This window comes from Capricornis sumatraensis, chromosome 6 (genome assembly GCF_032405125.1).
Source record: "Capricornis sumatraensis isolate serow.1 chromosome 6, serow.2, whole genome shotgun sequence".
In the NCBI taxonomy this organism is placed as follows: domain Eukaryota; kingdom Metazoa; phylum Chordata; class Mammalia; order Artiodactyla; family Bovidae; genus Capricornis; species Capricornis sumatraensis.
Genome location: NC_091074.1, coordinates 14,905,155 through 14,928,077, shown reverse-complemented (window position 1 = coordinate 14,928,077; position 22,923 = coordinate 14,905,155).

Sequence of the window (22,923 nt, the reverse complement as noted above, 5' to 3'; positions counted from 1 at the left end):
TTTTCCCTAACGTATCGAATAAAAGGTCATTTGATTTAAGGGAGGCATCCAAATACTTATGGAGTGGCTTGAAGGAGTAATGTCTATATCATCAGTTTGGGAAGAATATATTTTTTTTACCCTACAGAAAAAATAAGACCTTAAAAATATGTTTTAATTTCTTTTTAACCAAAAGAGAGAGAGAAAGACAGAGACACTCACACACACACACACACACACACACACACACAGGTATTATATTAAGGTATAAAACTACAACCTGACCACCTGGTATTGAATTAATATTTTATAAAGGAAAAAACTGATAATACTAATAAAATTCTCTGGTGTGTAAAATTGCAAATTAAGAGAAACTAATGTCATGTACAAAGTGAAAACTTCTGTCCTGTGTATCTGGTTTGTGGTTTGCTTTCGGGTAAAAAGGAGCACCATTCAAGCCTCATTTGAACCATGGTACCAATTTACCAGTAAATTACTGTCATATCCTATTATTTTTGAGATTCTGACCTTTCATTTTGTTTAATCAGGAAATATTTAAAATTACAGTGCTTAGGTTCAGCTTCTAGGTTTCACAACAGCTCTTTTGCTAGCAGCCTGTCCTCCTCCATAGGGTTTCTGGTAGAAGCTGTCTATGCCTGGTAGAATATCAAAGTTTTATCAAACCATATGATCCACAAAGTCTTAACTTTTCCTCATTACTCCTCAACCCACACACCCAGTTCCACCCTAGAAATTAGTAATGCAATCCAGAAGGGTACTTTGGAGTTGCTAAACCAAATAGAGTCTAGCAGAGAATCCTAGACTCAGTAGAAAGATCTATTTAAATGGGTTTGTTGTTGTTCAGTCCTAAGTCAGGTCTGAATCTTTGCTACACCATAGATGGCAGCACACCAGGCTCCTCTGTCCTTTACTAGTTCCCAGAGTTTGTTCAAACTTAGGTCCATTGAATTGGTGGTGCCATCCAAACATTTCATCCTCTGTTGCCCCCTTCTTCCCCTGCCTTCAATCTTTCCCAGCATAAGGGTCTTTTTCAGTGAATTGTTTCTTTGCCTCAAGTGGTCAAAGTAAATGGATTTATAAATCTCTAAAAAAAAAATTCTAACTGTGGTGCTGAAAAATGAAAATTAGCAAAGTCCATTAGCACACCATTCTCACGATGGCCATCATGATCAGTTGATAATATAATTTATTCTCATAGCCAAAGAGTCCGAATCCAACTTCTAAAAAATACATGAAATATTTATCAGAAGGAATTTGAAATAATGGCAAAAGGCAAACTTGGGAGCTTAGTTTTTATTTTCCTCTGAAAATGTCTGCCTTAATGATAGAAGTTTTGATGGTGTAAATCCCAGCCTTAGATGTGACATTTGCTAAAATCTTATGTAAAGTCTTCAGTATGACGTCTAACCTTCAGTATACTGGCATATTTCCTAGAGGGGAAAAACAAAAACAAATGAAACTACAGAAGTCATGAGATTCTATATAGAGAAAATACTGAATATGTCTATATTTTAAAAAAATAATTTATTATTCTTACCTTTCTAGCTACCCAAACATCAGAAGACAACTTCTAAGTCTCAAAAAGAATCTATAAATAATAAATATAGTTCAGTGGCAAACTTTAGATTTTGAATATCTAAATGCTCCTATATTTTCCTACCGTGTTATTCTTGGATAATCCAGGGCCCCACCTTCTTCTACTTCTCCTCTGGCCTTCTCACACATTTGCAAGGAAATGGACCAAAACGTTCATTAAATACTGGGAAAATTAAGCTCCAGAGGAAATATTTTAGGACTATAGCAATGGGCTTTATTTTCTTATTCTAAGTACAATAATGATAATATCTTGTGTTTAAAATGTCTTTCTTTGAAAGCATTTGAGCATGTTGTTTTTGTTTGTGCTGTTAATAGGTTACCCAGTATTCCCATGACATACTTTAAGCCAATTGATTCACTGGTAGAGGGTTAGAAATTAGAAGTTTAGAGTCTCAGCCTCCCCAATGCATGTCTAAAGATCTACTCTTTTATATGTTAGTTACATATTGGCTAATTCATAAGGTACCCACCTCAGGGACAGACTCCAAAGGTTTCTGAGTAACAGCAGAAGGTCACACCAATTAAGGTTACTTTTTTTCCCTTTGGGTATGAACTCTGTTCTTTTGTGACAGAACCAATTTTGAGTTTTAAAACCAACTCCTTGCTTTTTCCTGAATAATCATTATCTAAAGAAAGAACTGTCTGAGCTCTTACCTTCGGGTCTAACTTCAGGTCTGCCACATGCCAAATAAATCAGCACATTTCTTCCTGCACAGATCAGAAAGCGGACCTTAACATCATCCAAGCCAGGAAGCCAGGTCTGATTAGCCATAAATGGAAGAATCTCCATTTACTAACTCCATTTGCTAAGAATCTCCATTTACTAAGCAACTAACTTCTTTCTACTTTAATTTTTTTTTAATAGAAAATTGGGTTAACAAAATTAATAGTAATTATATCACTGGATTCCTGAGAGTTTTAAAGAGAAATTATGTATTTAATATATCATATATGAACGTGAAATTGCTAGTCACCTAAGTCATGTCTGACTCTGCAACCCTGTGAAATGTAGCTTGCCAGGCTCCTCTGGACATGGAATTCTGCAAACAAAAATATTGGCGTGGGTAGCCATTCCCTTCTCCAGGGGATCTTCCTGACACAGGGATTGAGCCTGCTGCTGCTATTGCTGCTAAGTCGCTTCAGTCGTGTCCAACTCTGTGCGACCCCATACACGGCAGCCCACCAGGCTCCCCCATCCCTGGGATTCTCCAGGCAAGAACACTAGAGTGGGTTGCCGTTTCCCTCTCCAATGCATGAAAGTGAAAAGTGAAAGTGAAGTCACTCAGTCATGTCCGACTCTTCGCGACCCCATGGACTGAAGCCCACCAGGCTCCTCCGTCCATGGGATTTTCCAGGCAAGAGTACTGGAGTGGGGTGCCATTGCCTTCTCCAGGGATTGAGCCTAGGTCTCCCATATTCCAGGCAGATTCTTTACCATCTGAGCCACAAGGGAAGCCTAATAGATTACCTATAATTATCTATGTATGTGTTAAGTAAGTGCTTGAGTAATTTTATTTTATTGTGTGAATTGTATCAAAATTTTTATCTTTACTCGATTAGTAAGTATCCCAACAGGTCCAATATTGAGCTCAGAAACACCAGCTGACCAGAAGGTTAAGGTCTGTCAAGGGCTCAGTGCAGCCTGCACAGTTTTACTTCCACCTGCACCCCAACCCTCCCAAAAAATGACTAGGAAAATTCAACAGGATTGCTTTGGTCATCCATGCACAATTACTCAAAGCTGAAATTATTTGAATAGCCTGGTTGTTCCTGAATCTAAATATATATAAATTGTTTTAAAACTTTCATGAATTTTTCAATTGAATTCTCAGAATATTCAGCACTTTTCAAAATATTGATGTTTATAGATTGGGTGACTATATACATGAATATATATATATAATATGTGTATATGTACTGCTGCTGCTGCTGCTGCTAAGTCACTTCAGTCATGTGTGACTCTGTGCAATCCCATAGATGGCAGCCCACCAGGATCCCCCGCCCCTGGGATTCTCCAGGCAAGAACACTGGAATGGGTTGCCGTTTCCTTCTCCAATGCATGAAAGTGAAAAGCAAAAGTGAAGTCACGAGTCATGTCCAACTCTCAGCGACCCCATGGACTGCAGCCCACCAGGCTCCTCCATCCATGGGATTTTCCAAGCAAGAGGACTGGAGTGGGGTGCCATTGCCTTCTCCGGTATATGTACTACATATATATATGTGTGTGTGTGTGTAATATATTCAATAAAAACATGCAAGAAATCTCCATGTATTAAATTGTCAAACATTAAGAATATTCAGTAATAAGATAATGAGTATGCTTAAATTACTGCATGCAGATGATTATAAAAGAAAATAAGCATTTTTCCAAAGATTAAATGGATTTCCTTTCAGTATTTCAGTTTTAAATATGGCCTCAAATATAATGTATACTGTGTGATACTGAACTTTTTAGTTCTCCATCTAAAATCCATGTATTTAAGATTTTCCATTCTATTTTTTTCTCTGAAAACACTAGCTTGTTGTTTTTAAATTGTTGATAGAAACAAGATGGAATTGCAAGATCTTTAAAGACTTTTTCAATCTTCCTTATTTAAAATGGATTTTGTAAAACAAAAGAGCAAGTCTATGAAATTCTTATACATGCTTTTGCTTAAAAGTAAAGTCAAGAGGCTTTAAAAATACCAAACTTCATACTAAAAAGGAAAATCTTAATTTTTAGGGATTATGGAATTTTATGTTTATAAATTTAATTTACTCCAAGTAGTATATGTCTAGATTGATGAATATCTGCCTTAGGTAAGCCATCATAGTCTTAACCTGCTTATTCATACTGTTTCTCAAAGTTTCATCTTTAAAGAGTTTTATTGAAATGTATAGCAAAGACTCTAGGACATGAGCTGTGTACAAATATATTGGATTGGAGAGGATCTCAGAGGGCAGAGCCACATATAAATTCAGACTGTGCTAAATCATATAAACATTTCGGCCTTTGTTTTATTTTTTAAGTCATTTTTATTATATGCTTTTTTTTTTTTTTTTTTCTGGGCAGAGTGCCTTCAACTTGTCCTGTTTTCTTCTCTTTTATCAATCTTCTTTATTTACATAACAGTTTCCTTTGACTTATAACTTACAAACTGACATGAAGCTGTTTCTTTCTGGATCAGAAAAAGAAAATAAGTTATGTATTACTCTTTTTAATTAAACCATGTGGACATCTGGAAGCAGAATCTAAACCTGTCACCCTCTCATGATATAAAGCAAATATGTATTATTCCACGGAGGAAACTAAAACAGAGGTGTTCTTTCCTCATCTCCCCACCTCATGGAAATAAGTTTAATTTATGGGAATTTCTGTGACAGGCAGTCTGTACCAGAGAAGAAGGGCACAGCAATTACCTTGGAAAACAAAACAGAGTTTCATCAAATACCTCCTAGTTCCTGGAGAGTTTGCTCAAACTCCATTTAATTTTTGACAGAGGGTTTAGCTCTATAGAAAGGGAAGGATAAACTTCCAAGCCAAACATTCTAATAGATGCCAACTGCAGGAGAAACAATGGCATGTTGTTTCCTCAGCCATTCAGTCAAGTTTTTACTGTAAGACTTTATATACAAGGAAAATGTTTACAACACTCAGTGGCTGTGAGATGTGCCAGCTGGTGTGTTAAATGCACTCACAATTAGCTAAGGTGTTCCATTTCCTAATCTCTGTGTCTCAAAGTAACAGGGTCACACACTGGTGTAGTGCTCTGAACAATTAAAAACAATAGACAGACACTGGCAGCAACAGGATTCAACCTATTACAGTGTATTCAGTGAGCTGAAAAATTACACAACTGAAAAAAATGCATTCTTGGGTCATCTGAGACCTAAAGGGACATAATGTACCTGAACTGTTTAGCCACTAAATCCACAGCTCAGCTATCGAGGAGGTATTATAGAAGCAGTCATAGGAGCTGAAAGAGAGAGTGCTATTTCAGTCTTTGTTAACATAGAATTATTGCTAGTCTGTGCTAACATAGAATTCTTCTCTATGAAATAATCACATCCAATCTTAAAAACACAGCATTTTAAAATATAAAGCTAATGCCTCCAACTCACGAGCAGTGTTTCCATAAACAATCAAAGTAGTTTTACTTTGTACAAAGCAGTAGGTGTATAAAGCATTGATGTCCACGACTGTAGCATACGTGAACAGTGATCTGCTACCTGCTGCTGCTGCAGCGAAGTCACTTCAGTCGTGTCCGACTCTGTGTGACCCCATAGACGGCAACGCACCAGCCTCTGCCGTCCTTGGGATTCTCCAGGCAAGAACACTGGAGTGGGTTGCCATTTCCTTCTCCAGTGCATGAAAGTGAAAAGTCAAAGTGAAGTCACTCAGTCATGTCGGACTCTTAGCGACCTCATGGACTGCAGCCTACCAGGCTCCTCCGTCCATGGGATTTTCCAGGCAAGAGTACTGGAGTGGGGTGCCATTGCCTTCTGCTACCTAATGGTCTTCTAAAAATGTCATTCAACTCTATTATATGGACAATTCTCTGATTCTTAGAGTCGAGCCAGAATTATTACTCTAGTCTACCTACTGTCACTCATATAGAATAATAGTGCTCACAAAACTCACCTTGAAGATGCTTCTCTTGACCTCTTGGACAGATTATATTTTCCCACTTTTAATCTTGATCAAGAGACTGGTTTCTGCTCTGTTCTTCTCTCACTACCATTTCTAGCATCAAAGAAGGCTTTGGGATTCTCTGGGCCCATTCTGCAGATTTATATGTTTTATGTCACCTTTCACTTGTGAAAAGCCTTGTGGCTGCAGTTCTGGTGTTGAAAAAAAAAAAAAGACTCAAGTTTAGAGGAGCCTCAACACATGCTAAAATCTCTTGCCAATATTTTAAAAATCCCCTCATTGTTGTAGCTTCCCCTGATAGCTGGACTCATGCCTGAGTGGCAGGTTAAGTCTTGTAGATCTCTATGATTTTAGGCTCCCTCAGGCTAGATTTCTAGAACTTGGAAACAATTTTGAGAAAGCAATTTCAAACCTTTGCTCTAAGCAAGAACTGACAGAATTTCCCATTATAACAATTCCAACATGCATCTTTAAAGAACCAAAGCCAATGGATTTTCATCAGACTCAAAGAAAATATTGGCGCTTTTCAAAATCCATCAGAGTTCCTTTACAACCCAACTCTTTTCATAGGCAAAGTTATCTGGCTTATATTCAGAACTTCCATAGACAGATATTTAAACCACAGGTAGATGTGTTTTCACTTAAACAATGACTTCCCACATATGCTATAGAAGATTTACCATTTTCATTGGATGTCTGTATATGAAAATTAGCTTCAGTTTAAGCTACATCTTTCTGTGAAGTTTGACAAAAGAAGGCAGCCAGGTTTGGAAGATTATGAATTCAGAGATGGAACTTGATTCATGGCTTCTAATAAAGATATTTTAATGCTCCTGCCAAATTCAGCAACAAGCTTGCCAGAACGTAGAATCTCAAGTAAACGTATCCTTTAATCTTGTGTGAGAAAAGAAAACAAGCCCAAGAGCAACAAGAGCTGGATATAAGGGTTCGTTTCTATTACTTTTCCCAACAAAAGTCAGCTGCTCCCCCCAACCCCCCAAAAAAGAAAAAAAACACATCAGTAATATCTGGTATTGTTCACAGTCATTAGCAAGAAGAGGGGACTCTTATCAGTTGAGTATCTCTACAGAGGAATGCCCCTTGTGTGTTACTTTCTTAAATATATGCATTATCCCCAATAAACAGAGACAGTTTTGATAATCCAAATTAGTAGAGGTGAGAAGCAGCGGGGAGGGAGTAAGTCCAATCAAAATGACTAGCAATATACTCAACAGGGGTTGGCTTTCGATTTTGTTTTTGTACTTGCATTGGAATATGGGTGTGTCTGGCATTCTGGGAATTTGCATTTCAGACAAAGTAATAAAAAGACCATAGAACCTAACTCAGAAAAGCTGGAGAGTCACTTTAGCTCTTCATCTGCTCAACTTCTGGTTACCACATTCCCTTCTGGGGGTGGCAACACATCCACTTCTCCAGTTATTTTCTTAATTAAGTGAAGTGTTGTATTTTTTGTTTCTCAGCCGGAAAGTGAAAGCACAATTTTGCAGGGAATGATGATGTAAAACTTGACCAGTGGAGATGTGATTGTTTCCTTAGAAAATCAGTAGAATAAAATTCTTGAGAAATTGTAACTTGTCACCCATTTTCAGAGATATTTACCCTACTGCATTTGACAATTGCATCCATTTTGCAAAACAAGACTGCTTCTGGAAATTTTACCTACACCCCCCCACACACACACCCACAGTCACATCACACACACATCCCTCATCTCTGAGACTGAGACAGGGACAAACATCTAGGTAGTGATCCAGAAGAATAAAAATCCAGGGAAGACCAGTGGGAGATGCGTTGTCTAGCAACGAAACAGGGAGAGACTACTCAAGAATATCTTTCACCTGGAAGAGAAACAACACCCTCCCCTCAGCCCCCCAATACTGGGTCAATGACATTACAAGACAAAAATATTTGAAAATTTATTTAACTTACACATTCTATTTTCCAAGAGGTAAACATTTAGGTATTTGGCAGCTAGATTAAAACATATGTTCACTTGCACAGATAGTGCCATTTTGTGGCAGCTTAAAAAACATTTTAATATATGACTTTGCTGTTTTACAATAATTTTCCTAATTCTAATTTCTTTGAATTACTGATTGAGATGAAAGAAACAGATTGCACAGATTCTTCAAGCTTGAAAAGTTGTTTACCACAAAATGTTTCATTTTTCTCAGAGTTGTCTCTTAAGGACAGATATCTGTAAACAGTGAGAATTTGGGGACTTGGCTGATACACTGGTTATGGAAAGTCATGCTCTGTCGCCAAGTTCCAGAGATGTTTGCACAGTGTCTAGGTGATTGGATTATATACATGGCAAAGTGACAAATATTAGTTACACAAATCAAATTCTTAAAAGTATCCAATGATGGGACATTCTAAGTTAAAAATTAGAGATTCATCCCTTTTCTAAAATGAAAGCAAAAAGTTAACATCACTTCTTGTTTTATCAATCCATGCAAAAGCAAATAAAATAAAATGTTATTAAATTGTTAAATCCCACAATTGATGCTTTTAACTAACATCTTTGTTGTAGTAAGTGACAGCATATATTAGTAAAGCCCTCACAAGATCATCAGTAAGATCTAGCTTAACTCAATGTGGCATTTTTACTCAATGAAGAAAATTTGTTCTGGAAAAACAGGTTAAGAAAAACAACAGAAATGGGGAAATATAATTGCATATTCATAAGCCACACCGAACAGAAAAAAATAGAAAAGAAACATGAGTGCCGTTTGACATAGTTGGCATAAATAATGACTGAAATTATGAGTTGTAAGTACAAAGTCAAAATAGACGAACTAGTGTGTATAAAAAAGAAGGCTATTTCTTCTATTATGCTTCTAGAACTTATTGTGATAGACATTAGAGAAACATGTTATATAACAAAAAGGAAAAAGATGGTCATTATTTTTCAAGGGATTTGCATTTAGCCATCCAAAGGTTGTGGCACAAACTATAGATTATATTAATATTCCATCTATTTTTTTAACAAAATGCCAGTTTGGATGATTCTTATATCCTTCAGTCTCATTACACTGGAATAGCTGCACTTAAGCTACAAATTTACACAGTAATAGGGCAACCAAAACTATATGTAATTTCAGGGGAGAATAAGATGGCGGAGGAGTAGGTGGATGTGGGGTGCATCTCTCTCCATGGATACATCAGGAATACACCTTCAGACAAGAAAGTGCACGCAGAGCACCAGCTGATAGCGGACTGGTGTACCTGATGAGCGGAAAAAAAATATATAGACCCATGAAAAACTCTGTAGGATGAAGGAACTGGGGGGAAACAGGAGTATTAGTAGGACTGGACCTTCCCTCGGCAGGTGGGGGAACTGAAGCAGGGGTCCAGTCCCCACATAGGGGCAATTGTCTGAGTCAGGGAGAAACATTTAAGGCTGAGAGTGAAACAGCTGATCTCTGGCAGCCTAAATGGAATGAGAATCAGGCAGTCCTTGCCATAGCCATACATACCTTAGAGAGGGACACAGATCCCCTAGAAAATGCAGCAGCTGGGAGCTGGAGTTTAGGGGTCATAGAGCAATCCCTGGGTGAGGACTGCTGTTGACTGAAAAGAGACAGATTGAGGGGATGTTCGAGAGAGGAGACTGTGGTGGGAAATGCCTGTGGAGGAAAGCTGAGCAGCCCTGGAAGCAAGGCGATACTGCTGAGTCATGCATAGGGGGTGGAGCCATCACCATAGCCACTCTTCCACCACACACCATCATTGGCAGCTGAACAGTAGAGAGGCTGGCCCATCAGATGCCTGACTCACTGAACTGCAGAGTAGGAACCCACCCAGGGTGCCCCTTTAAGTCCCTGACCTGCCTATCTACAGAGTAGGACCCCAGCCAGGGGGGCCCCCTCTATGTGCCTGACATGCCGAACAACAGAGAAGGACCCCAGGCAAAGAAGCCCTCTAAGTGCCTGAATGGGCAGAGCTATGGAGAAAGACTGGCCAAAGAGGTCTTCTGATCACAAGCTACAAGATGCTCGAAAACAGATGGATAAGACAATAACTCCCACGCAGTGGAGGCAGTCCATGTCTCTGCACACTTGGGGCCACCAAGGTCCCCACAAGCCAGGCAGCCATGCCATCTTCACATTCAACTCTCACTGGGGCAAGAGCTGCCACAGGCAAATAAAGTCTGCTTCCCTGGTGGCTCAGAGGTTAAGGTGTCTGCCTGCAATGCGGGAGACCTGGGTTCGATCCCTGGGTCGGGAAGAGTATTCTTGCCTGGAGAATCCCAGGGACGGAGGAGCCTGGTGGGCTGCAGTCCACAGGGTTCAAAAAGAGTCGGACATGACTGAGCGACTTCACTTTCACTTTCTTTCTATACGTGCAGTGTCGCTTTGGTAGTGTTCAACTCTTTGCGAACTTGTAGACTATGGCCTGCCAGGCTTCTCTGTCAGGAAGGGCGGGTTCTCCAGGCAAGAATACTGGAGCATATTGGCCAATATTTGTTACCATACTCTTCTAAAGCACTATATTTCCTGCTGCCCTAGCCATCAACTCCCCTGAATACCTGGTGCTGCCAGAACCCCTGCCACCCAAGCAGCTGTACCACCTCCACACCTGTCCCTCACAGGGGCAAACCCAAGTCCTCCAGGGCAGCCGAAGGAGCAAACCCCAGTGGACGACCCAAGTGCAGAGGTGGAAATAAAACCACAGTTGAAACTCAAGGGCAGTGTGGCTAAGGAAAAAGACCCAAAGCCTTCCCACCAGCTGTACAAGCTGCAGATTAAATCCACGTGATCAACTAGGCAGACTCCACGTCTATGGAATATATTAAAGGTCATTGAGAACTCCCACAAAAGGAAACACTAGTTCCGATAGCTGTGGATACTGGAGGCAAGAACACAGATGAGTAAGACCAGATTAGAAACTGAGCTGCCACCACAGCAGGTCCAGAGACCAGCACAGTGTTAGAGGGCATCCTAGGAAGGTGAGGGGGACTGAGACTCCCAGCAAGGGAAAGGACACTGACAGCAGTGACTCAAGAGAAACAGTTATTATTCTTATGTTTTGACTTGTTCTGTAGATTCTTTTGGATTTTTTTCTTTTTCTTTTCCTACCCCCCCACCCCGACCCCCCATTGTAGTTGTTGATTTTATTGGCACTGTGAAATCTAATTAAGCTTTTGAGCTTTTTCTCTTTTTCCTCAGTCAGATTTTTTATTGTTGTTATTAATCTCTGCCTCTACATTGGGCTTTTGCAGTTCTAGGAGTTTTCCTTTTTTTTTCTCTCTCTCTCTTTTTTTAATTTAAATTTTTTAAACCTATTCGTACTTTTTCTACATTTATTCCTTTGTTTGCTTTTCCTACTGTTCTTTTCCCCTTGCAGTTAAATCTTTCATATATATAAATCTTCTTTATCTACCTCTATTTAACTTTGCATATCTATTCTTTCTTTCTTTCCTTTCCTCTCAACATATTTGTTATTTTTATTTTCATTGCTTTATTCCCCAGTTGGCACCTTGCTTTAGTTTTGTGTTCCAGTTTATGCTTTAGCTAGTTTTGTTCTGGTAGACATAATTTTTTGTTCCCTTTGTTTGCTGGGTAAATCTATTGTCTTTTATTTTTGTTGGACAGTTTTGATTTTGCTTACGAGCGTATATGTATATGTGTGTATTCAGTTACACTTTTCATTGTTGTTCTAAACCTCTGCCTCTATGCTGGGCTTCTGTAGTTCTGTGGAGTTCTCCTTTTTTTTCCTTTTCTCTTTCTTCTTCCATTTTTTTTCTCTTTTTTATAATTTTGTTTTATTTTTTTAAACCTACTATATTTTTCTACATTTATTCCTTTGTTTCCCTCTCCTACTGTTCTTTCCCCCTGGCAGTTAATCTTTAATGTATATAAATCTTCTTCATCTACCTTTATTTAACTTTGCATATCTACTTGTTCTTTCTTTCTTTTTTTTTTTTCTCTCCTTTCCTCTCAACATTTTTGTTAGTTTTATTTTCACTGTTTTATTCCCCAGTTGGCACCATGCTTTAATTTTGTTTTAGAGTTTGTGCTTTACTTAGTTCTATTCTGGTAGAAAATTTCTTGGTTTCATTTGTTCCCCAGGTTAATCTATTGTACTTTATTTTTGTTGGACTGTTTTGATTTTGCTTATGGGTGTATATGTATATGTGTATATTCCATTATTTTAATTATTATTTGCCTGATTTTGTAACTGCCATTTGTCTGGGGTTCTCATTTTTGGATATGCGTTTTAATCTCACTTAATGCCATAACAAGCCACTTGTGGAATCTTCATTCCTGATCAGAGATCAACCCCTGAGCCTTTGGAGTGGAAACACTGACTCCAAGACCCTAGACTACCAGAAATAACCCTAGGAGGTATCACATAGTGAGAACTCATACAAAAGAAACCACTGGAATATAAGACCCAGCAACACCCAACCACCAGTAGCACCCTGTGCAGGATGCCTCATCTAAACAAGAAACAAAACAAAAACACAAATCCAATCAGTAGACAGGATTACCACCTCACTCAGCATTGCCCTTCAGAGAAAAAACAAACAAAACTCAGCACAAATCTCACCCTATACAAAGCTTACACAAACCACTGGACCAACCTTAGGAGGGAAGAAACCAGAGGGAAAAAAGAATTCAGCCTTGAAGCCTGGGAAAAAAAGACCTCAAACACAATAAGTTTTTAAAAATAAATAAATAATGAAAAGGCAGAGAAACACTACACAAATGAAGGAACAAACTAGAAACATAGACATACAAATAAATGAAGAGGAAATAGGCAAACTACCTGATAGAGAATTCAGAATAATGATAGTAAAGATGATCAAAACCTTGAAAACAAAATGGAGAAAATGTAAGAATCAATTAACAAAGACCTAGAAGAATTAAAGAGTAATGATGCAGAGACAAACACGATTGCTGAAATTAAAACTACTCTAGAAGGAATCAATAGCAGAATATCTGTAGCAGAAGAACGCATCAGTCAGCTGGAAGATAAAATGGTGGAAATAACTTCTGAAGAGCAAAATAAAGTAAAAAGAATGAAAAGAACTGAGGACAGTCTCAGAGACCTCTGGGACAATATCAAACACTCCAACATCTGAATTATAGGGGTCCCAGCAGAAAAAGAGAAAAAGAAAGGGTATGAGAAAATTGTTGAAGAGATTATAGTTTCCTTTCCCCAACATGGAAAAGGAAATAGTCAATCAAGTCCAAAAGGCACAAAGAGTCCCACACAGGATAAACTCAAGGAGAAACATGCGAAGACACATACTAGTCAAACTAAAAAAGACTAAACACAAAGAAAGAATATTAAAAGCAGCAAGGGAAAAGCAACAAGTAACATACAAGGGAAACCCCATATGCTTAACAGCTGATCTTTCAGCAGAAACTCTGGAGGCCAGAAGGGAATGGCAGGATATATTTAAAGTACTGAAAGGGGAAAATCTACAGCCAAGATTACTATACCTAGAAAGGCTCTCATTCAAAATTGATGGAGAAATAAAAAGCTTTTCACACAAGCAAAAGTTAAGAGAATTCAGTGCCACCAAACCAGCTTTATAACAAATGTTAAAGGGACTTATATAGTCAAAAAACACAAGAGAAGAAAAAAGATCTACAAAAGCATCCCCCAAAATTAAGAAAATGGCAATAGGAACATATATATTAATAATTACTTTAAATGAAAATGGATTAAATACTCCAATGAAAAGACACAGACTGGCTGAATGGATGCAAAAACAAGACCCACATATATGCTGTCTACAAGAAACCCACTTCAGACCTAAAGACACATATAGACAGAAAGTGAGAGGATGGGAAAAAATATTCCCTACAAATGGGAAGCAAAAGAAAGCTGGAGTAGCACTCTTCTTATCAGACAAAATAGACCTTAAAATAAAGAAGATTACAAGAGATAAGGAAGGGCACTACATAATGATCAAGTGATCAATCCAAGAGGAAGGCATAACAACTATAAATATGTATGCACCCAACACAGGAGCACCTCAATACATAAGACAAGCACTAACAGACATAAAAGAAGAAATTGACAGTAACACAATAATAGAAGGCGACTTTAACACCCTACTAACACCAATGGACAGATCATCCAAACAGAAAATTGGTAAGGAAACACAAGTCTTAAATGATATATTAGATGAGATGGATCTCATTCAAATCTTCAGGATATTCCATCCAAATGCAGGAGAATACACCTTCTTCTCAAGTGCACATGGAACATTCTCCAGGATAGACCACATCTTGGGTCACAAATCAGACCTCAGTAAATTTAAGAAAATTGAGATTATATCAAGCATCTTCTCCGACCACAATGCTACCAGAGTAGATATCAATTACAAGAAAAAAAAAACAGTAAAAAACACAAACACATGGAGATTGAACAACAAGTTTGTAAATAAGCAACAGGTTACTGAAGAAATCAAAAGGGAAATAAAAAAATTTCTAGAAACAAATGCCAATGAAAACACTACAACTCAAAATCTATGAGATGCAGCAAAAGAAATCCAAAGAGTTTATAGCAATAAAATCCTACCTCAAGAAACAAGAAAGACATTGAATAGACAACCTAACTTTACACCTAAAGCAACTGGAAAAAGAAAAACAAAAAATTCCCAATATTAGTAGAAGGAAAGAAATCATAAAGATCTGAGCAGAAATAATTGAAAAAGAAATGAAAGAAACAATAGTAAAGATTACTAAAACTAAAAGTTGGTTCTTTCAGAAGATAAACAAAATTGACAAGCCTTTGGCCGGACTCATCAAGAAAAAAGAGAGAAGAATCAAATCAACAAAATTAGAAATGAAAAAGGAGAGGTCACAACAGACAATGCAGAAACACAAAGGATTATAAGAGACTATTATGAACAGCTATATGGCAGTAAAATGGATAACTTGGAAGAAATGGACAGATTCTTAGAAAAGTTCAATCTTCCAAGATTGAACCAGGAAGAAATAGAAATTATGAACAATCCAATTACAAGCACTGAATTTGAAGCTGTGATAAAAAAATCTAGAAAACAAAAGCCCAGGACCAGATGGCTTCACAGGAGAATTCTATCAAAATTTAGAGAAGAGCTAATGTCTATCCCTCTAAAACTCTTTCAAAAAATTGCAGCAGAAGAAACACTTCCAAATTCATTCTAAGAGGCCACCATCACCCTGATATCAAAGCCAGACAAAGACAAAACAAAAAATGAAAACTACAGGTCAATATCACTAATGAACATAGATGCAAAAATCCTCAACAAAATTTCAGCAAAAAAAATTCAGCAACATATCAAAAATGCTCATAATCCATGATCAAGTTGGGTTTATTCCAGGAATGCAAGGATTCTTCAATATATTCAAATCAATCAATGTGATACACCATATCAACAAATTGAAAGATAAAAACCATATGATAATCTCAATAGATGCAGAAAAAGCCTTTGACAAAATTCAGCACCCATTTATCATAAAAACTCTTGAAAAAAGGGGCCTAGAAGGAATCTATAGTAAAGGCCATATACAATAAGCTTACAGCAAACATTATTCTCAATGGAGAAAATCTGAAAGCGTTTGCCCTAATTAAGAACAAGACAAAGGTGTCCAATTTCACCACTATTATTCAACATAGTTCAGCAAGTCCTAGCTACAGCAATCAAAGAAGAAAAAGAAATAAAAGGTACCCACATCAGAAAAGGAGAAGTAAAGCTCTCACTGTTTGCAGATGACATGATACTGTACATAGAAAACCCTAAAGATAGTATCAGAAAATTACTAGAGCTAATCAGTGAATTTAGCAAAGTCGCAAGATACAAAATCAATACACAGAAATCACTTGCATTTCTATATACTAACAATGAAAAATCAGAAAGAGAAATTAAGGAATCAATCCCATTCACCATTGCAAGAAAAAGAATTAAATATCTAGGAATAAACTTACCTAAGGAAACAAAAGAACTATACACACAAAATTATAAGACACTGATGAAAGAAATCAAAGATGACATGAACAGATGGAGAGATATTCCATGTTCCTCAGTAGGAACAATCAATATTGTGAAAATAACTATACTACAAAATGCAATCTACAGATTCAATGTTATCCCTATCAAATTACCAATGACATTTTTCACAGAACTAGAACAAAAAATTTCACAATTCATATGGAAACACAAAAGACCCCAAATAGCAAAAGCAGTCTTGAGAAAGAAGAACGGAGCTGGAGGAATCAACCTTCTTGACTTCAGATTTTACTACAAACCTACAGTCATCAAGACAGTACTGTACTGGCACAAAAACAGAAATATAGACCAATGGAACAAGATAGAAAGCCCAGAAATAAACCCATGCAACTATGGGTACCATATTTTTGACAAAGGAGGCAAGAATATACAATGGGGCAAAGACAGCCTCTTCAATAAATGGTGCTGGGAAGAATGGACAGCTACATGTAAAAGAATGAAATTAGAACACTTCCTAACACCATACACAAAGATAAATTCAAAATGGATTAAAGACCTAAATGAAAGACCAGGAAGTATAAAACTCTTGGAGGAAAACATCAGCAGAACACTCGATGACATAAATCAAAGCAAGATCCTCTATGACCCACCTCCTAGAGTAATGGAAATAAAAACAAAAGTAAACAAGTTGGACCTGATTAAAGTTAAAAGGTTTTGCACAGCAAAGGAAACTATAAGCAGGGTGAAAAGACAACCCTCAGAATGGGAGAAAATAATAGCAAATGAAACAACTGACAAAAGATTAATTTCCAAAACATACAAGCAGCTCACAAAACTCAATGCCAGAAAAACAAACAGCCCAATCAAAAAGTGGGGAAAAGGCCTAAACAGACATTTCTCCAAAGAAGACATACAGATGGCTAACAAACACATGAAGAGATGCTCAACATCACTCATTATTAGAGAAATGCAAATCAAAACCACAATGAGATATCACCTCACACTGGTCAGAATGACCCTCATTAAAAAGTTTACAAACAATAAATGATGTAGAGGGTGTGGAGAAAAGGGAACGCTCTTACACTGTTGATGGGAATGTAAATTGATACAGCCAATATGAAAGACAGTATGGAGATTGCTTTAAAAGCTAGAAATAAAACCACCATATGACCCAGCAATCGCATTCCTAGGCATATACCCTGAGGAAACCAATGTTGAAAAAGACACGTGTATCCCATTGTTCATTGCAGCACCATTTACAGTATCTAGAACATGGAAGCAACCTAGATGTTCATCAATAGATAAATGGATAAAGAAGTTGTGGTACATATACACAATGGAATATTACTCAGCCATAAAAAGGAATGCACCTGAGTCAGTTCTGATAAGGTGGATGAACCTAGAACCTATTATACAGAGTGAACTGAGTCAGAAAAAGTAAGATAAATATCATATTCTAACACACATATACAGAATCTAGAAAAATGGTACTGAAGAATTTATTTGCAGGGCAGCAATGGAGAAACAGACATAGAGAATAGACTTATGGACAGGGGGAGAGGGGAGGAGAGGGTGAGATGTATGGAAAGAGTAGTATGGAAATTACATTGCTAAATGTAAAATAGACAACCAGTGGGAATTTGCTGTATGGCTCAGGAAACTCAAACAGGGGCTCTGTATCAACCTAGAGGGGTGAGATTGGGAGGGAGATGGGAGGGAGGTTCAAAAGGGAGGGGATATATGTACACTATGGCTGATTCATCTTGAGGTTTGACAGAAAACAACAAGATTCTGTAAAGCAATTATCCTTCAATAGAAACATTTTTTTAAAAAGTTATAAACCTCTTTTTCAAAAAAACAAGCTATATGTAATTTCAAATGACTTATTCTGGACTTTAGAATGTATTGTAGGATTTTAAGCTGGTTCACAATCCCCATAATACTTTATATTTATGAAAGAAGGTTATGGGCAGAACAAGTCATAGGTAAGAAGCAGGAAAAAGATTCCAATGCTTCCTTTCTGGCTTGAAGATGAATAGGTCATGTGTCAAGAAATGCAAGTGGCTAGTTGATGAACAGAGTAATACTTTAGTGACTTTGCCTTCCAACACAAATGGTATGGGTTCAATCCCTGGTCAGGGAACTAAGATCCCACACACCTCAGGGTGGAAAAAAACAAAACATAAAACATAAGCAATATTGTAACAAATTCATTAAAGACTTTAATAATGGTCCACATCCAAAAAAAAAAAAAAAAAAGTTGCCAGTGAGACTTGTGATTGACTCTGATGTGAGTCAGGAAATATTTGTCTAAGGAATCACAAGTTACTTTAGGATAGAGGTCTGTTAAGTAGATAGGCTGTTGCAAGTTATTTTAGATTACAAGATATTTAAAAGCACCATGTCATAAATGGCCTCTTGGCTCCATTTTAGAGAGTCTTTTTGCAGTATCAACTCCATTTTTATTTTGCTTCCACAGTTTTTTTGTATCTCAGGTCCATTTTTTTTCTATTGTCTCAGCCTAGCTTTTAGAGTGGAGAAGGCGATGGCACCCCACTCCAGTACCCTTGCCTGGAAAATCTCATGGACAGAGGAGCCTGGTAGGCTGCAGTCCACGGGATCACTAGGAGTCGGACACGACTTCACTTTGACTTTTCACTTTCGTGCATTGGAAAAGGAAATGGCAACCCACTCCAGTGTTCTTGCCTGTAGAATCCTAGGGACAGGGGAGCCTGGTGGGTTGCCGTCTATGGGGTCACACAGAGATGGACACGACTGACGTGACTTAGCAGCAGCAGCAGCAGCAGCAGCAGCTTTTAGAGTAATTCAATTCAGTGATGTTCATAAACAAATATAGATAGACTTATTCATTTCCCTGGCATTTTGTTATACCAGCAATGATAATCCCCTCTTTGGGGTTAATCCTATGGTTTCCATGTTCTCTGTTCTTGTACCCAGTACTGTTGATTGTAGTCATTCAAAACCATGTTGACTGAATTCAACAAAGCTTGAACTAGTTAGCAACCTTTTCTTCATTATTTCCTCTAGAGGCTAGTTTAAATCATTTTCATATTCCTCAAACTCTTAATGTGTCTTTTACACCCAAACGCAGAGGCTATTTCATTGAAAAGATTTAAGTCATTAATAGTAAGCTTTGTTGACTTTCTTTTCTAATCTGAAAATATTACCTTTTTTTCTCTTATTCACTTTTCCAGTTTTGTCACAAATATCCTGCTCCCATTTTCAAAACTAACCCTTTCACCTGTCCTAACAACCCCATTTTGGTTTCAAGCCATCGCACTGCCTTACTTTTACATTCTCTGGATGGTATTTCTCAGTTTCCCTCACAGCCACATATAATAGACATCAACAACATGGAAGCATACAAATCTCAACAAGCTAGATTATTTCTCCATAACATTTTTTATAGAGGAGTATTGTTGCTTTAAAATGTTGGGTTAGTTTCTGCTGTATAACAAAGTGAATCGGCTGTGTATATACATACATCCCCTCCCTCTTGGACCTCCCTCCCACTCCCCCACCTCACCCATCTAGGTCATCACAGAGCACCGGGCTGTGCTCCCTACCTTATATAGCAGGTTCCCACTATCTATTTCACATGGTAGTGCACGTACATCAATCTCAATCTTCTGTAGCATTATTAAGCACAAGAACATTACAGAAAGAAGATTGTCTGCTTTTCTAAGAGTTTAGGCAAGACTGGGAGCTATAGAACTACCTGCCATGTTTCTCAAATTTCTAGGGAAATAAAAAGAAAGAAAAGTGGCCAAAGCAAAAAATATAATAATTCAGTTTTATTTTTTAAGTCTTTCCACTGTACATTTCTAAAGTTAAAAGAACTATTTCTATAATTCCCAGGGTATGACAGGAATTGCAAAATTATTTACTGCAACCCTGGAATTGGCTTCCCAGGTAGCTCAATAGTAAAGAATCTGTCTGCCAAACAGGAGACATGGGTTCAATCCCTGGGTCAGAAAGATACCCTGGAGAAGGAAATGGCATCCACTCCAATATTCTCACCTGGGAAATCCCATGGACAGAAAACCCTGGTAGGCTAGAGTCTTTGGGTTTGCAAAATGTGTCAGATATGATTTAGCAATGAAATAACAACCCTGAAATTGATGAAGAAAAAGAAAGGGGTGGTAATAAGAGTAGAAGTAGGAAAAAGAGGGGGAAGGGAAAAAAAGAGAATGTAGGGGAGGAGGAGGAAAAACAAGGGGAAGGAGGAGGAGAAGGAAGAGATTAAAAAGTAGATAGAAAGTAAAGGTTCGTTTCTTTTTTTGGCATGCTTCCAAAGGTAAGTTCAGAGGACAAATAAGAGAGCAACAGTCAACTCTATGCTCTAGCTAACCATTATATAGATTCAGAATCATTATCCAGGTGTTGCCAAAATCTTGGCTTCTAGTTCTAATCAACAAGCTTGTGTATATGGGAAACAAAACTTGAGCATTCTGAAGGTGTCTGTTACCTCTTCCCTATAATCACTTGTTTCTTAGGATAGAAATAGAGCATTTTTATGGTCAAACACTTGATGGAATTCTGCACCAAACACTATTAGAATTATACAAATAGAGAAGGCATAGTGTCCATTCTATGGACTAGGTGGTGAGTATAAGATTGAACTGACAGCTGTGGTCCATTCCCTGGAGACAGAGATAAAAATTAAACACTAAATCAATGACTTCTTATTTTGACAAGTGCTTAGAAGAAAAGCATAATTTTCTAATGTCTATGTAATCTATGGAAAATTCTTAAAGAGACGGGAATACAAGACCACCTGACCTGCCTCCTGAGAAATCTGTATGCAGGTCAAGAAACAACAGTTAGAATTGGACATGGAACAACAGACTGGTTCCAAATCGGGAAAGAAGTACATCAATGTTGTATACTGTCACCCTGCTTTTTTAACTTATATTCAGAGTACATCTGGAGAAGGCAATGGCACTCCACTCCAGTACTCTTGCCTGGAAAATCCCATGGATGGAAGAGCCTGGTAGGCTGCAGTCCATGAGGTTGCTAAGAGTCGGAGACGACTGAGCAACTTCACTTTCACTTTTCACTTTCATGCATTGGAGAAGGAAATGGCAACCTACCCCAGTGTTCTTGCCTGGAGAATCCCAGAGACAGAGGAGCCTGATAGGAGGCCGTCTATGGGGTTGCACAGAGTCGGACATGACTGAAGCGATTTAGCAGAAGTAGCAGCAGCAGCAGCAGCAGCAGAGTACATCATGAGAAATGCTGGGCTGGAGGAAGCACAAGCTGGAATCAAGATTGCCGGGAGAAATATCAATCACCTCAGATACGCAGATGACACCACCCTTATGGCAGAAAGTGAAGAAGAACTAAAGAGCCTCTTGATGAAAGTGAAAGAGGAGAGTGAAAAAGTTGGCTTAAAACTCAACATTCAGAAAACAAAGATCATGGCATTCTGTCCTATCACTTCAAGGCAAATAGATGGGGAAACAATGGAAGCAGTGACAGACTTTATTTTGGGGGGCTCCAAAATCACTGCAGATGGTGACTTCAGCCATGAAATTAAGACATTCGCTCCTTGGAAGAAAAGCTATGACCAACCTAGACAGCATATTAAAAAAAAAGAGAGAGAGAGAGACATTACTTTGCCAACAAAGGTCTGTCTGGTCAAAGCTATGGTTTTTCCAGCAGTCATGTATGGATGTGAGAGTTGGACTATAAAGAAAGCTGAGCACTGAAGAAATGATGTTTTTGAACTGTGGTGTTGGAGAAGACTCTTGAGATTCCCTTGGACTGAAAGGAGATCCAAATAGTCAATCCTAGAGGAAATCATTCCTGAATATTCATTGGAAGGACCAATGCTGAAGCTGATGCTTCAGTACTTTGGCACCTGATGCAAAGAACTGACTCATTGGAAAAGACACTGATGCTGAGAAAGATTGAAGGCTGGAGGAGAAGGCGATGACAAAGGATGAGATGGTTGGATGGCATCACTGACTTGATGGACATGAGTTTGAGTAAATATGGGAATTGGTTTTGGACAAGGAGGCCTGGTGTGCTACAGTCCATGGGGTCACAGAGTCAGACACGACTGAGTGACTGAACTGAACTGATGTAATCTACAAAACTGTGATTCCCTGCCATGTTAAAGACTCTTGCCTATCATCTTCCTCTTTTTACAGTCAAGCACCTCCATAGAACATGTGTTGTATATATTTACTGTGATAGAAAAAAAATACGACTTACTAGCAGGTTTCTTGTATTTGCTGATAAATATTAAAGGATCCTGAAATGGACAGATAGAGAGATAATGGATCAAAAATGTGTGAGGTGGATAACTTACTGCTCAGTGTAACTTAGCTCACAGGAGAAAAGATTATGGTGGGGCAGGGGGGAGGGAAATGGTAGAGCATTTAAAGAACTCACAGTAGTACAGTTGACATGGAATTAGAACTAGATTGTGACTGTGGAAAGAAAAAGATAAATCTTGAGGATATCTGCAGAAAGAATGAGTCAGACATGATGATGGGGTGAAAGGCAAGAATAAAGAGGTAAGAGATGGAGCTTCTGCCCCTAATAGTCTAGAAAATCATGCCCTTGGAGAAAAGGCTTCAGGCTTACAATGATAGTCTCTAGCACTGTTGTCTACTAGAAAGATAGGTTTGATGGCATTTGCGTTGGAATGTGTGTGTAAGACATTCTGGGGCTGAAAGGAAAAGCTAACATG